This window comes from Pteropus medius, unplaced genomic scaffold (genome assembly GCF_902729225.1).
Source record: "Pteropus medius unplaced genomic scaffold, Ma_sr-lr_union100, whole genome shotgun sequence".
NCBI lineage: Eukaryota > Metazoa > Chordata > Mammalia > Chiroptera > Pteropodidae > Pteropus > Pteropus medius.
Window position 1 is genome coordinate 4,846,009 of NW_024340849.1, and position 6,000 is coordinate 4,852,008.

A 6,000-nucleotide genomic window follows, 5' to 3' on the forward strand; every position below is an offset into this window, starting at 1 on the left:
AATAACTGTGCTTGTGACAATCCACTGGCATCAAATTAGCAAAACACGTCTTGGTAAATGCACACACTGTGCCCATTTGATGGATAGGAGCTGGGCTGCTGAAGAAGAGGGAAAACTAATCGACGCTCAGGTCATTGCACTGATGTTGGTCTTAATATGCCAAATAAACACAGTGATCTCATTATTAAAAATCGATGAAATAATTTTTATAATTTAAGAAGCACACTATTATTAAATATTTAAATAATGGCCCTTAAAAAGTATGTATTTTCAGTATCAACAACATGTACAATTTTTTCACACTGTCGGCACACAAGATGAATACAGGAGTATTCATACCTTAATACTCATACCTTAATACATACCTTAATACTCTGAGTATTAATTTCATATCCTAGTTACATCTCTCTCTGGCCTATATCTAATACACTAGATGAACACTGGATAGGAACATGAAATCTATCAACTGTATGACATGTGCATTGATATGTGCCTTTACATAAATAATCAATAGGAATAAAATTATGACTGGCATGACTCAAAGAATTTCAAAGTTGGTTCCTGGATTGAGCAATAAGAAATATATGATAAATGTGCTTTCCATATCTTTACTTACTAAACAAAACCTTCCAAAACTCATAAAGCTTTTTTTAAAAAATAGTTTCACATTAACATGACTGTATCTCTCTCAAGTAGTTTTTTTCTGACAAAATTTGAGTAAACATTTTTTCGTTTTAGAAGTATTTACTAAAATTTAAAACAAATACATGAAGAGAATAGTATAGTGAATCCCCTTTGCTCATCCTAAGCTTCCACATTTTTCAAATCATGGCCATTATTTTTCAATTCTCACTCTCATCAACTCCCAATCTTCCCATGCTGTTGTAAGTCCCAGGGGTCATGGCATTTCACCCGTAAGCAGGATATAACCCAAATTCAAATGTGTTAAGTTAGGATATTTTATAAAACCAATAAATACTGAGTTTAAATTTTAATTATTTTTTGAGAATTAAAAAGAAATGAGGACTTGACGTGAAGCTGAAATGTCAATATTTATCCTACAGGAGAGACTGCTATCGTCAAGAAGTTATGGAATTATCGTTTGGTAATCAATAATGCTTAAGACCAAATCATTGTTATTAATTCATTACTGACTCAATATTTTAACTTGGTTTAAGCCACTGGGCATTTTTATTGTTTACACATCTAATTTTGAAACAGTCTCGTGCAAATTTAAAATAATGACATGTGACTTAATTTTTTTAAATTTATTTACTAATTCAAACTGGTCCCTATCCATTAGTCTAAACTAGGAATATTTTATAGTAATTACAAGCTAAATATTTAACTGAAAAAAAAATAAAAATATATAATAAGTCGTATTCCTATTCAGTAGATTCATTCATTCTGCAACTATTTCGCAGTCACTTCTTACATCAGGCTGTTCCATGTCGTTAAAGATAAAATAGCAAACAAGACAGACAACACTCCCGTCCGGTGGGAACAAGAACAACTAAGAAACAGAATTATAAACGTTATCATATAATGCCACGCAGCAGGAAATGCCACGAAGAAAAATAAAGCTGAGTGAGGTGACAGCCCGTGACCTGGGGGAGGCGCTGTTTGACTGACTGGTCCCTGGGAAGGAACCTGAGTGCAGTAACTTGGGTGACGGGCGTAAGCCGTGCCAGCACGTGCCAGCATGCAGACAGTCGGCAAGCGCAAGGGCTCGGAAAGGTGGATTGGATTTGGATCCGTGTCATGCAGGAACTGCGGGAAGACCTCTGGAGGGAGAAAGGGGTGAGGCTGTAGGAGATGAGGCCTGCCACATATCGCGTAAGACCTGATATGCTAAAGTGAGGACTAGGGGTTTTGTGCAAGGCGATAACCCACTGAAGGATTCTGAACAGGGAAGGGAAGTGACCTAATTTTCAGGTTTGAAAGAGCATCCTGGCTTTTGTATGAAGAATTAACTACAGAGCAACCAATATGAAAGCAAGGAGATACGTTAAAATTCAACCGAAGTAGTCCACGGAAGAAAGGATGACAGTTGAGCAAGGGTAGGAGACCTAAGGGTCGGGAGTCGTCAGAATTAGAATATATTTTGAAAGTAGAGCTACAGAGCTTAGTAATGGGTTAAATGTGACGTGTATGGGCACGAGAACAGTCAAGGAAGACTCTAAGGATTTTCGCATGAGAATTTAGTGGCTGGCGATGCCCTCAATAACATAGGAAGAGCTAAGAGGAAAGCAGGTTTGCAAGAAGTAAAGAAAGAGTCCTCCTTTAGTCATGTGACATTTGAGAAGCCCACGACACGTTTGCAAACGACTTAGGTAGAATGTCAAATACATGAGTCTGATGCTTTGGAAGGGGACTGGGGCTGGAGACACGCATGTGGAATTTACAAGTGTCTGAATCAGATTTAATAAGATGGAGACGAATGAGGTTACCTAGATCATGAGTGTAGATGGAGAAGAAAATCAGTCTGAGGACTAATCCCTGGGAAGGGGAGGAGCTGCCAGCCAAGGAGCTTGAGAAGGAGAAGGTAGAGAGAGAAGAAAGCTGGAAGAGGATGCTACTTGGAAGTCAAGTGACAAGTACTTCCAAAAAGATGGTACGATCGACCTGTTGTCCCCAGTGCTCCCACGAGGGCGGGCGAGACGAGAACTGAAGATCGATCACAGAATTGGCCGTAAAGGCAAGAAAGTCACAATAAACTGACAATGGTCATTTCAGTGGAGTGGCAGAAATAAAAAAGTTATTGGAGGAAAAGTAAGTTAGAAAAGTAGGAAATAAGGAAGTGGAGAAAGTCAACATAAAATCTTCAAAGGTTTTTGGAATAAATGCTACCAAAGGTATAGATCGCTAGTTGAAGAGTTGGTGGGCTCGTGCATAATTTCTCTTTCTTAAGATGAGAGAAAAGAGAGGATGTTTGAACGCTAATCATAATGATGGTGTAAAGAAGAAGGAAGTGTAGAAGAGAACACAGATCGTTTCAGAGAGAAGTCCTTAAGGAAGCTAAAAGATGTGGGCTGTCACAGCCTTTGGTTGGCACCCAGACAGTCCCGCCATGGACGTGTGGGGTGCGCATGGACGCAGCCACACTCACAGACTACATGAGCAAAGAGACCACAGCCACCTTTGGGTGGTCTGTGTCCCGCCATGATTCTCCGGCAGTCCATTATGAACCTCAAAAAGAGTTCTCTTTCCCAGAGCCGCCCCTTCTCCTCCTGGAGGGGTGAGGAGCACCAGCTACCCCATGGCTCTGGAGAAGTGGTTCACAAAAAAGGGTCCCCACCGCGAACGCGTGAGCATCACGCGGGCATTTTCAGATAAACGACGTCTCAGACCTTGTCCCAGACTAACTGAATCGGAAAAACTGTGGGGATGGGGCCCAGTAAGCTGTGTCTTAACACGCCCTGCAGGAATTCTGATGCACGCCGAAGTCTGTAAGTTGCCGTTCTAGAGAATGAGAGGACAACTGTGCAGAGACACTTATAACCTCCCCTCTCCCTTGTCCCCATGGCTTCCAAGCCAGCAGGCCCACTTTTCCCTGGGCACACGCTCACCAGCACCCAATCCGCCTCCCCTACAACAGTCTGAGAGAGCCATCTTGAAGCCTCAATAAATAAAAAAAATTACCCTTCCCAATCTATAATCTTGCAGTGACCGTATTCACACCTGTAAATACTGTTTTTATACTAGAAATCAAAGTTTCTCATTTTTATAAAAACCCAATTATACTCGAGCAAAGAGCTGTTTGCAAATGGTTTATCTTTTTGTTAGCAAGTCAATCCCATGTGTCAGGAAAATAAATACATTTATGTTTCTGGATATTAAATGCTTCTGAATATTACAATTACCTGTGCCTAAAATCTCACAAGACGAGAGAGATTTTCTCTCCCTGCCACTGCTAAGGACACGTTGATATCGATTCTTTTGGTAAGTCACAGAAAACTAATAAATCTTCTCATGACTTGGGGTACGACGTCTGCATCTTGTTTTCCGGGATTTCAGCAAATAAATTCTTCTGGAAGCTACAAAGTCCGGACAAAGAGGTGAGGCCACTACCTACCTGAAATACGATACGTTTATGCTATCAAGATGGTGCTTAAATTTTGTTCTGGTTACCACTCGGATGGATCAAATCTTTAATGTAAAGAATAGCCTTTTTCTCATTTTAAATGTTAAGCTCGTCTCCGTGGGAAGTATTATAAATGCTGTTTAATGTGCTTCCTTCACAACGTGAGCATCGCTTTGGTCATATTAAAATCCATTCCTTTTTAGTAAGATAAAATTTAAAAGAACTCCAGCCGAACATAATTAAAAACTTGGGCTATATGTCTTCCAAAGAACCAAGCGATTTCTGCACTTGGGGTCCCATATGACTTCCCGCCGTGGCTAAGTTCATAAGTGCAGTGGGAAGGATCGTGCTGACTATAATTACATTCTAAATTAGCCAATATTAGCACTGTGCCAAATAATTCACATAGCATGGTTTCCATGTTAGACAATCAATTACAGTTTAGATGAATCCATGCAAAAATCCATAATTTTTACTTAGGATCACAGTTTTTGTAATTTAACATATTATTACAGCGGAGCCTTCAAAAGGTCAGGCTGAACAGCAGAGAGCAATTTCCAGTTCGTAAGTGATCCTTTATTGTCACGTGAGGTGAGAAGGCTGATTATATCCGCATGCTTGATGGGATCAGAATTTTAATTTATTCTGACACTTGCCTCACGGAAGACGTTAAAGTAGAGAACAGTTCTATCTAAACGCTATTAAAAGTTCACACGGCTGTGTCAGGATGGTGCGTGTCCCTTGATAGCGTCCTCCGCCTTCCCTGATTCACTGGGAGGTTGTAGAGGCCGGGGAGGCACCTGGCAGGCAACCCCGCTGGGTAACTGAGTACCTGGCTGGAGGCCCCGCGAAGAACAATTTCATATCTTCTCAAATTTGAGAATTTAGCAGCACCCTGCTGCTCTCTGGGGCTCTACTTATTGCGACAGCACAAGGGAGTCATTCCACAAATTCTGCGGTTAGTCCCCTCCGCACCAATGCGTTAGACCTGAAGAAACACCGATGGTTTTTCTTTCAGCCAAACCGATAGATTAGATTTAGTCCCTAAATTCCTCAAATACAGCGAAAAGAAAAGCAAACTTATTTTTTACACATGAAGGTTACGATCTCGTTGTTTATTACCACGTAAGAGTAACATTGACAAGTTCTCTCCAAAATTTTTAAATCGAGCGTCATCGGAGCTGTTTGCGTGTCTACTGCAAAGACGACGCCGGACGGTAGGTTCTCAGGGTTAAGAGAATGAGCTGCGGTACGCAAACTGCGCCTTGACGTGGAGGCCGAGATGGTGGGAAATTAGGAAAATTACGTACGCGCCAGAGTCCTTAACTTTTAGTCGTCGGCGCCCCTCCAGGGGACGGCGGCATCCTCTGGGAAGCCGCTGTTAAACACCTGCTCCCCAGAGGGAAGAGTCGCCAGCCCCCCGAGCACGTGAGCGGGGTCGCCGCGCCACGGGGTCTGAGACACCGACTCGCCAAGGAAGGGACGCGCGAGGCACTGGACGCAGAGGGGTCGCCGGGGAGCACGAGAGCCCTGAGCGGGGCCTGCGCGGCGGCCACGTGGCGCGAGTCGCGGTGCGCGGAGCGGCGGGCGCTGTCCCCGGAGGCCACGTGCGGCCGGCGCCCGCTGTGGGTTCGAACCTCGCCTCCGCCGCGCACGAGACGCGGGGCGACGCTGCGCCTCCTCGCGGCTATATGGGGGTGATAACGGCCCCCGCAAACGCGCGCGCGCACACACACACACACACACACACACGCGGTGTTGCCATGACGACGAATCTGTCAGCGCCCGAGATCCCGACCCTGCGCGCGGCAGCAGCCAGGGAAGCTCGTTATCGTCACCCGAGGTCGCCTCTGTCTTAAGGCCACGCTTCCAAAACCCAGTGCGGAGGACAGGAACAATGGACGCCCCGATGCGAG